Source organism: Haliotis rubra, unplaced genomic scaffold (genome assembly GCF_003918875.1).
Source record: "Haliotis rubra isolate DU_JTF1 unplaced genomic scaffold, ASM391887v1 Scf558, whole genome shotgun sequence".
Lineage (NCBI taxonomy): Eukaryota > Metazoa > Mollusca > Gastropoda > Lepetellida > Haliotidae > Haliotis > Haliotis rubra.
The window spans coordinates 228,753-240,280 of record NW_025767255.1 but is presented as its reverse complement, the minus strand read 5'-3'; the positions used below and the strand labels follow the sequence as shown (position 1 = coordinate 240,280).

Here is an 11,528-nt window from a genome sequence, read left to right as displayed (position 1 = left end):
CGTATCCCATTTGCGTAGATCGATGCTCATGCTGTTGATCACTGGATTGGTCCAGAATCTATTATTTACAAGCCGCCACCATATAGCGGGAATATTGCTGAGCGCGGCTTAAAACTAAACTCATTCATTCATTCATTTGTGCAGACCAGCACTTACCCTGTCTGAATGTTGTTGATTGTAAGTTTTGCTTGGAGTTTACACGAGTTGACCCGTGTATACTATTTGGTTTGTTGTAGATACTATAGTCCGTCAACTGAACTTTGGAACGTTTTTCACAATTTACATTTTAACCAAAAATGCCTTCAAAATGTTTTTATGCATACGCTCTTTATATCTTATGACCTATCTCAGGTTTAAATTTCATAATTTTATGTCAATTATTAAAGCTTCTTAAGAAGCCATCTTATAAAAATATGAAAAATAGAAGTAGTTATACAAGGGAGTAAAATGATACGATGGAACAGCAAACAACATGGTGTGACACGCGTGCATCTTGTTTACATTGTTACGCCTGCATGCAAATCTAAAGGGACTGTATAATCATCACAAATCCATTTTAAACAAGCAGATTTATTGAAGTCTTTAAATACTGGTTGCTCAATCTCTTGTATCAAGATCCAAATTTGAGCAACAGCTTGCATATGGTATGCTTTGATACATTGATGTCATGGTCTTCTTTTGAACAATATTTTCTTCAGTTTGCTTGACGATATGGACTCACTGGATTGATGTAACCGACGCATGACGTCCCTCACAACCCTTCATCAAGCTTTCTTTTCTTTGCATGTTTTGAGACGGTGCCCGATTTCATGTCATCGTCAGTCTCTAAAAGAGTGTCATGGGAGATAACTCTTTGCTATGTTCTTTTGCAGATCTTGGTGGCATTAATGTCTTTTGGAGAAACATTCAATTGAAAAAAGAGGGTGTTTTTCGCTTTGCCTTGCGCTTGAAAAAGTTGTAAAGTTGATGATTTACCGGTCATCTTTGTACAACATCGTTTTTACCACAACCTGTGTGTTGACGATCTTTGACATCACTTAAGCGTGCTAATGTAAATACCCGTGCATGTACATATCACGCTGACACATTTTACAATGTTGTTGGCTTTTCCATCACGTGCGTTAACCCTCGTAAAACTCTCCACAGTTTTACAATTATTATATGACAGGTTTAAAGGCAAAATCTTTAATAATCCTTTTAAAATTACTAAAATCGATATCTTGTTAGGTCACGGTATACAATTACCATTTGAACAGAGTAGCGGTTTAAAATATTCAGGATTTTTATGTAAATTGTGAAAAACAGGTTGCCAAAAGTTAAGTTGACGGACTATAGTCTGTATCAGGCCAGATGTTCGCAGATAACTAAGACCGACAATGTACATTTATGTATGGCAGGATAAACAACCAAAAGAAAAACAAACCAACAATCTGAAGACAGAATTTCTGACCATATTATGTCAGATCTGCCAAATACAATCATCTTAATTGTGTTTTACATAGAAAACCAATAGAACGTGCAGTGTACTTCAGGAAACGTTCATATCACAAATTAGTTTCCATTTACGAGCCAAGTGTTTTCACAAAGTAATCGATCAACCAACTGAGCAAAGTGATCGGAAGCTCACCATCATACAATTTTTAGTCAAACTGTTTCTGTTGAAAGAATTAGGTATTTAATATAAATAACCCAGGCCAGTTGAATAGCATACACGAGTACAGAGATCTGTTTGTTAAACGCCACACTCGGCAATATTCCAGCTCTATTGCGGCGGTGTGTAAATAATCCGGCCTGGGCCATACAATCCAGTTATCATGAGAATTGATCTACGGAATTGGGATACGATAACATGTGTCAACCAAGTCAGTAAGCCTGACCACCCGATTCCGTTAGTCGCCTCTTACGACGATAGTCGTATCTTACGACAAGCATGGGTTGCTGAAGGCCAATTCTAACCGGAATCTTCTCGGGTCCCAGTAACATAACTTTTGACACCCTGCACCCTGACTTCTGAACCAAAGCCATTAAATATAGTGGTTAAATTTGGATTAATGAAGTAATAGTTGATTTAAATGAAAGGTGTGAATTCTGAGTATTTGGGTATTTTGTTCTTACTCATTGTTATTTAAGATAGAAAATGGACAAATAAAATATGAAATATTTTTGTACTCTTTGTTAGACCAGTCATCGTTTACACGAGTTGCGTCCCTTAGGCGAGCATCTTATGATCCTCGGTTTAAATGCAGAATTCGCCCTGATTGCGTTACTTCATTTGTGAGCATCTCAACCGTGCTCATGGGTTTACCGTCTAGTATCCGCTGACCTGACTTTACCACACCTCACTTCACCTGAATTCTGCACCAGGCTGGGTTTGGATGCAGTGTCGCTTTTTCCGTAGTAAGTGAGGGAGTTGGGTTCTACGCCGCTTTCAGCAATATTCCACCAATATTACGGCGGGGACACTAGAAATGGGCTTCACACAATGTACCCATGTGAGGAATCGAACCCGGGTCTTCGGCGTGACGAGTGAACGCTTTAACCACTGGGCTACCCCACCGCCCCTGTTCCGTAATGAATAGTCAATACAAAAATTAGCATCCTTGTAAGTGTTCAGACAGATTTAAAGCAAATGAACTTACATACTAACGGAAAAAAGTAACTGTGCATAACATAAAATTTAAAAAAATAAAGTTATTTGAAAAGTTATAAAAATAACCCTAAATAAACATGCAGCAAACCATATGCGTGCACTTTGTGTATAATGAACTTCCTCAATTTTTGCATGCATTTTGACACCTGAAGTTCACACACCTGATATTGAAAAAAGTGAAGAACAGTTGATTATTTTCTGGCCTCCTAAACTGTGCATACGTCATGCCACGGCTTACAGAAAATCATGGGTATGCTGGAGACTGGGATGGCTCAAAATGAAGTGGCCAGACATTTTAGTGTCCATCGAAACACGATCTCATCTCAACATTTCAACATAATGGGAACACGAGACATTATCTTCGTACCGGCCGTCCACACATGACATCACGTCAGCAAGAGAACCACATTCGGCTGACCCATCAAAGGAATCGATTCCAGACTGCCAGTTTGACTGCTCGGACAATTCCTGACTTACGTCCAATCAGTTCCAGGGCCTAGATATTCGAAGCTCTCTTATCGCTAAGATAGTCGTAAGTTAGTTAACGTAAACTTACGACTATCTTAGCGCTAAAGATAGTCGAACTGTCATACACTAACATCTTACGACTATCTTAGCGCTAAGAGAGCTTCGAAAATCTAGGCCCAGGACTGTACGAAACCGACTGAGGGAGCACTACCGGTCCCGACTGCCTGCAATACGTCAAATGTTGCTCCAACGTCACCGACAGGCACGTCTTGCCTAGTGCAGACAGCATCTACGTTACCGATGACAAGATTGGGATGGTGTTTTGTTCACTGACGAATCGAGATTTCATCTGGACAGCTCAGATTGCAGGGCAAGGGTGTACAGACGGCGAGGTGAACGTTATGTTGACGCGTGCGTTGTTCAACGTCGACAGTTTGGTGGCCCGATACATTCTGTTACAAATGGCACATTTTTCATTCAAATTGTCAATATGGAAATCCATCTGCCACTGCCACTGCCACGTGCAAGTCGCTCTATCCATGGAAAGTGAAGGACAATACACATGCATACCTGTTTGAAATCGCAGCTTAAAGTGAAACTTTTTTTGACACTTGCTGAAAGGGGTCAGACAACAGGCCTTTTGGAATCTGGTCAAACTCAGCGACAGGTTGCTGTCCGCTTTAATGTGAGTCAGAGTGCCGTTGGTAGACTGTGGCAGAGATTTCAAGCTAATGGGTCCGTGGAATATCGGCCCAGAGTACAACAGTCCGAGATGATAGGCACATGATTAACACTGCATTATGTAACACATTCCTTAACGCAGCAGATCTTCAGACAGCACACTTCAGTCTTAACAATGTAAGGGTATCCAGGAGCACCGCTCGTCGACGTTTTCTCAGAGTACAACAATCCGAGATGATAGGCACATGATTAACACTGCATTATGTAACACATTCCTTAACGCAGCAGACCTTCAGACAGCACACTTCAGTCTTAACAATGTAAGGGTATCCAGGAGCACCGCTCGTCGACGTTTTCTCAGAGTACAACAATCCGAGATGATAGGCACATGATTAACACTGCATTATGTAACACATTCCTTAACGCAGCAGATCGTCAGACAGCACACTTCAGTCTTAACAATGTAAGGGTATCCAGGAGCACCGCTCGTCGACGTTTTCTCAGAGTACAACGATCCGAGATGATAGGCACATGATTAACACTGCATTATCTAACACATTCCTTAGCGCAGCAGATCTTCAGACAGCACACTTCAATGTTAACAATGTAAGGATATCCAGAAGCACCGTTCGTCGACGTTTACTCAGAGTACAACAGTCCGAGATGATAGGCACATGATTAACACTGCATTATCTAACACATTCCTTAACGCAGCAGATCTTCAGACAGCACACTTCAATGTTAACAATGTAAGGATATCCAGGTGCACCGTTCGTCGACGTTTCAAGGGCAGCCAGAATCCGCTGTAGGCGACCTTCAGTTCGTCAACCACTAACACCACGTCACAGGCAGGCGCGTTTGAGATGGAGTAGACATCATGGCCGCTGGAATCAACGTCAATGGTCTCGTGTGCTCTTCACAGATGAAAGCAGATTCAATTTGTCCTTCCATGATGGCCGGCAGAGGATTTATCGTCGCAATGGAGAGCGAACCACAGATGTAACTGTGGCCGATTTGGCGGGGGGTTGTCATGGTTTGGGCAGGGATAACTCCTACTGGACGTACTCCACTGCACATGGTCGACGGTAATCTTACCGGACAGCGTTATCGGGCCGAGATTCCGGCTCCTACAGCAGTACCATTCCTGCAAGCTATGCATGGCTTTATGGTCGACCCCCTTTACTGTAAGACGACAACGCTTGGCCTCATAGGGACAGGACTGTCACGGAATTCCTTAGGCAGCAGGATGTAGAGCGGATGGAGTGGCCAGCGTGCTCGCCACATCTCAACCCAATTGAGCATGCCTAGGATGAACTCGGTCGACATGTGTACACACGTCACCCAGCACCAGTGGATCTCCCAGGACTCCACAGAGATCTAGTAGAGGAATGGAATGCGATTCCGCAAGCTTTCTTTATGAACTTGATAATGAGCACGAGAACAAGGTCCACCCGTGTCTTGGACGCGCGAGGAGGGTACACAAGATATTGAATGACTGAGTGCTTCATGTTTGTCATTGTCATTTTGGGGAGTTTGGTCTGTACAACTGACCCGTGAAAGTCCGGGTTAGAATGAACCTTCAGTAACCCATGCTTATCGTAAGAGGCGACTAACGGGATCGGGTGGTCAGGCTTGCTGCCTTGGTTGACAAATGTCATCGGTTCCCAATTGCGCAGATCGATGCTTATGCTGTTGATCACTGGATTGTCTGGTCCAGACTCGATTATTTACAGACCTCCGCCATATAGCTGGAATATTGCTGAGTGCGGCGTAAAACTAAATTCACTCTCTCTTACAACTGATGTTTGCTACTCCTGTTTGAACTTTTTGTCTGCATGTCACGATGTGTCACGTTTGTCACCACATTTAACATAATGATGACACGCTAATGGTTCTATTATTTCTGAGAAACCTTTCTTTACATGTGCTATATATCATTTGACCCTTTATTAAAGACACCGAGTATGTTTCGTCACACCAGCATAATTTCGCTCGTGAATACATTGTACCCGTGCACAGTGGGTGACAGTGAACCACTTCCCTGACACCACGTGCTTCACGTGCACTTGTTGAACAGGAGCCACGTGACCAACCCGCACTTAACAGTCGTCAGTTGGAAGTCGGAGCGGGCAGTCGAGTTTAAAGGGTAAGAGTTTATTATTATTGTTGTTGTTGCTGAATTTATTGTTTAATTATCTTTATTGTGAATTGAACGTTGTATTGCAATGAAAACCAACATGATATCTTTCTAAAGCATATTAATTGTGGGATACAACCCGATTAAAAGATTTATTCCTTGGGCCATTTCCAACTTATATTACAGCCCCTTTCAAATAACATGCAAAACTAACTACCGTATAGGTAGAAGCATAGAAGTGGACGGTCGTTTGAGGTTTTATTTACGAGTAGAGGGCGTCAATTCAAATTCAATTCTCTGTACATCAAACTGTTTTCTGAAGCTCAGTTTCTGCGTACAACTATACCAACGACAATAACCAATTATGACCTGAATAACTTTGTTGCAAGACAATGCACAGTTGGAGAGTGAACTTCATTTGAACGCCTTCGGTACTACTGTTTGATATTCCTTCTAACAGGGGCTTTTAGTATAAAAGCACGTGCTAATTCTTCAACTACTTTGTTTTAACTATGAACAATATTACTACAGATAATGTCAAGATTTTGGGAAAACATGGACCTCATGTGTGCATTCCAAATACTAAATTGTCGGACTGTTCTCGGTGACTTAAGTTTGCTGCCTCCCAATCAGTCTACAGGCATTAAGTTACTGTAAGGTTTGCTGGGTTTGGTACCAGGTCCCCGTTTCACAAAGCTATCGTAGCGCTACGACTGTCGTAACACCTATACAGTAACATAGACCTACGACAGTCGTAGCTAAGATATCTTTGTGAAACGGGGACCAGGGTCCCGATCTACAAAGCGTTCGTAACGTTACGACCTGTCGTAACTCTATAGTTTATCATAGACTTAAGAATGTCGTAGCGCTACGAACGTTTTGTGGATCGGGACCCAGGAATATAGCGCTTCTGACACTCTGGGTAATGTAGAAGGCTGTAGTGTCGGTAGTCTCCTAGTCCTGAACCACATTATTTTCCCTCCCTACACAGCTAAAGCTCTAAATGAAGCCTAGCGGAATCACCGTAACCAAATTGCTGCATTCATATATTTAAATCTGTAATTATATCGTCAATTTCCCACAAAGCTTTGAAAAATTGTTGCAAACTGACGTACCTTCGTGCAATCTGAATTTACGTCCAACGGTTTGCGGACTCACTGTTTTGAAGAAACCTCAAAATAATGGGATGACACCATTGTTTTTTAATTGCATGTCTTGTAAGCTAAGTGCTTCTCGTTGTAAATCCATTGTTCATTACAGCAAAGATGAAGATCCTATTCTTGGTCATCCTTGTCCTCTGCATCGGTTCGATGGAATGCCAGAAAAAGGAAAGGCAAAGGAAAACCTCGTAGGTATTAGCTGGAGTCTTGGACCAGGTTCAAGTATTCGAGATCAGGGCGGTGGGGTAGCCTAATGGATAAAGCTTTGGCTGGTCACGCTGAAGATCCTGGTTAGATTCCTCACATGGGTACAATGTGTGAAGCCCATTTCTGGTTGGAACAGAAACTGCAGTTTTGGCTTTCAACATAACCTAACTTAGACAGAACATGAGTTGGAGTATATGGTGTATAGTTTGGCATGAAATGCATGTGGACCCGGTTTTTTGTAAATATCTCTTCATGCAATGACCCAATCGATCTCAAACTGTGCAAGTGGATGTTTTGTTAGACAACCTAATCACATTGTAAATCACCGATTTTATGCATTTGTATTAAAGAATCTGTCTATGTAACTGTCAACAAAATAAACAGCAGAACGCAAACTGCTAGTAGAGGGAGGGAGCCAATGACCTGTAACAGCGGCAGTGTTGGGTCATACTCACTTATGTGGCTGTTGTACGTGAATATGAGTACAAGGCGTTGATATACTAATCACACTTTGATAAGGATCACAAAAATGCACTACCTTACTTAAACGTAGATTTATAATTTGAAATTGTATCCCTTTAAAACTGGATAAATAATATGGTAACCCCTCTTTAGGCAAACAGCCACTTTATTCTAACCTTGTGCACTTGATACATGAATGACCATAAAAATGGTTTTCATGGCACAATCAACCATTTTGCAAATCATGGAACGAGTCATTGACAAAACGCCACCGGTCAATAGCAGGTATGGGATCAACAAGATGCAATGACATACTGAAACCTAGGAACCATGCTTACAAAAAGCTTAGATATTTAAACCAAATTTGACCCTACATAGTTTTCTGTTGCATCCATTTTTTTATCCTTAGCAAAGTGAATAGTATAATTCCGAGCTATTCGGCTCCCCACGCACACAATACAGCTAACCTCATCCGATTCCCACTTTACATACAACTCCTACCCCCTCTTCCCTTTCCTCGCACCCACCGTTGAAACTTTTGCTTACAATGTTTTCTGTTTAAAGCAGCGAAAAAGAATATCTGCCAAAAGGATATGCGTTTCCTTGTGTCGGTCATACGCGTGTGCAACGCATACAGACGAGCCTCCCGATTCCGCATGAAAAACTGGGTTTCTTTGCGAAAATACATTCGTTATGCACTGCTTGTGACCCTTAAAAATAACAAACCGCCGCCGAAAGGCAAGCCAACAGCAAGCCAACAGCCAAGCCAACGCCCACGCCAACGCCCAAGCCAACGCCCACGCCAACGCCTAAACCTAAGGGCAAGGATGGCAAAAAGAATGAAACTCGCAGATTCCAAGACGAGGACTTCAGTTTTGACGATGCTGTTACTGGCAACTTCTTTGACGACGAAGATTCTTTGATCGCTGACGATGACGATCAAAGCGAAAACGCCGTGGACGATGACGCTGAAGACTCTGAATCCGATGCTCTGTCTGAACATTCAGATGCAGAGGCCGAAATCAAGAAACTCCGCCGATATCTGGAGCTCTCCGGCAGATACAGGGACAAACGTGAGTAGTTACATAATTGGTGAATACTTTCTTGTCATTACCAAATGTGTAAAGGCATTCATTCTTGATGACACTATCCAAGAGACGATCAGAAACAGTCAGTGTTATGTGCGCACATTGGCAAATGTCGATGAATTCATTTTTGGATGGTGAATATTTTATATTTCTGACAAACCTGTGCACTAGTTCATTGTGAGTGTCAACCACACATTGCATGACCCGTGAAGATCCGGGTTACAATTGGTCTTCATCAACCATGCTTGTAAGAGGCGACTAACGGGATCAGGTGGTCAGGCTCGCTGACTTGGTTGACATGTCATCGTATCCCAATTGCATAGATCGACGCTCATGCTGTTGATCACTGGATTGTCTGGTCCGGACTGCTGCCATATAGCTGGAATATTGCTGAGTGCGGCATAAAACGAAATAAGAAAACAAACCCCGAACCCCAAAAACACATTATAATTATTTATAGATCCTCGTTTTTTCGAGTATAGGTTTGTTAGGTGTTTTTTTTGGTAACAAAACCATGGCTGGTCCGATTCGTATGATTGCGTAGACGTGAATCTTCCCTTTTCAGTCCATTTTCTAATGGTCCGTGTAAAAACATTATTTAAATTTAACTGGTTCTTATTAGATATTCAGATGTATTAAGATGGCAGACTTAATTCTAAAATTCAGTATCTGACCATGTTAGATGAAGTGACTTCTTTCCTTCTGGGCGTATTGGGTGAAAATGTCCGACTTCAGAATCTCTGGAATTCCATTTGAGTTTGAATTTTGCATCGATGAACCAGTTTAGTCTGTTAATAGTCAAAACAAATAATGCGTCACCCGATTATTCCATTGCTATAGTTAATCCGTCACGGCGTTATATATTAACTATTAAAACATTGCGATAAAGCTTGTCAAGATGAGAACAAACACGGTAGTCTTGGAGACACTAAGCTATACACATGAACCGCCCGTGAAGATCCGGGTTAGAATTGATCTTCAGTAACCCATGCTTGTCGTAAGAGGCGACTAACGGGATCGGGTGGTCAGGCTCGCTGTCTTGGTTGACACATGTCATCGGTTCCGATTGTCATGCTGTTGATCACTGGATTGTCTGGTCCAGACTCAATTATTTACAGATCGCCACCATATAGCTGGAATATTGCTGAGTGCGGCGTAAAACTAAACTCACTCACAAATAAAAACCGAGTATCTTGTCTAAGATAAGTTCCATGGTAGAACAGGCTAGACTCGGTAATTAAGTTGTACCCTCCTCGCACCCCTGTGGCGTGGATCATTGCTCGAATCAATCACTTGCTTGTGTACTGGTCACTCGCAGCTGCAGCGTAAACAACCAACATGTTGATTTGTAACCTTTGTTTGCAGGTGCCCCAAAACGGAAGGGCAAGAAGCGCCCTCCACCAAAGGACCCATTCAGGAGTCTGAGGATTCTCTGTATCAAGATGTCAAGGCTGTTGTACAAAGGGTAATTAACAATTCTCATAAATTCCCAAATGTTGACTTCATATATGTAACAGTGGCGGATCCAGAGAGGGGTGTGTGTTCAGTTCAGGGGGTTCGAACACACACACACCAATCCACATACACCCTCTTTTGAAAATGACTCAAAGACCACATTGAAGTTAATGTTTTGCAATGGCCCAGCCAAGGTGGGGTTCAGGGGTTCGAAATTTCTGGATGCGCCTATGTGTAATATATTTGAAGAGCTCGTTGGCGCCAAGGACAAATTATGGTCAGACAATGTATTAACCTCGGTCAATCCAGGCTGCCTGTGGCGCTAGTTCCATTGGGTACCCATTCACTGCTTGGTTAACAGTAAATTTAAACAAACTCGCATGGTCAGACCACCCGTCACGTGTGCTTTGTTGTAGGGCAGAACTGAAGCCCTAGAATCTCACCCTGGCAAACACGGTCACTCATCATTACTTAACTTCAACTGATTTCTGACTTTGGAACAAGACCACACACCGCCACTGTCCTAAAACATAAGTCCACAAATGTCTTCTCCGGTGTATAACTTTAGTGGGGTGGTTGGGTAGCCCAGTGGCTAAAGCTTTAGCTCGTAAGTTTCTCATCTTTGTTGCAGGTGAAGGACCAGTGTTTTCATACTGAAAAAACAACAAAAACATCAATAAAACTGGCTCAAGTGAACTTGATTTGAGTGTTTTATAGACCTGAATGTTGAGCTGTGTACCATTACAGTATCGTACAGAATTGTGTACCCATGATCATGCATACATTAGTTGTCAGTAAAACTCTTTTCTTTTGCCTTTCCGTTTTCAAAAGTTAAAGAACATCGTAGATTTTCATGACTATAGTTTGGCTAATGGGTGTATGAACGGCCTTCCAACTTCAGTTCTAGAAGTGTTGCGAAGTGTAAATGAATACTGAAAGGCAAAAGTAACGAGTTTGTTCACTACTGAAGAGAAACATACTTATTGGTGATACGGACTATAATACACGACAAATACCGACTCGCTCACACATGCAGTCGCTTCCAGTAAGGCCGTCCCTACTTTGCGTTGTCTCCAACGTCGACCAGCAAGACATAGAAATTCTTTTCACTAATTCTATAACTCATTTTATGACATTGTTGATCATTTGATAAGTACTTGTGACATAGATCTAGTCGCTTTCTCCCAAAACAAATCAATGAATGAAGATAAATTGATATT

General features: G+C 42.1%; 1 long non-coding RNA gene across 1 annotated transcript; it reads left to right on the top strand.

Annotated features, from left to right (window-relative positions):
* Nucleotides 1-5,810: 5,810 nt before the first annotated feature.
* LOC124253913 lies at nt 5,811-11,004 on the top strand. Its single transcript, XR_006892329.1, has 5 exons — nt 5,811-5,945; nt 7,197-7,284; nt 8,330-8,838; nt 10,219-10,318; nt 10,940-11,004. It is a non-coding gene; the product is annotated as an uncharacterized LOC124253913 (long non-coding RNA).
* The last annotated feature ends 524 nt before the right edge of the window (nt 11,005-11,528 follow it).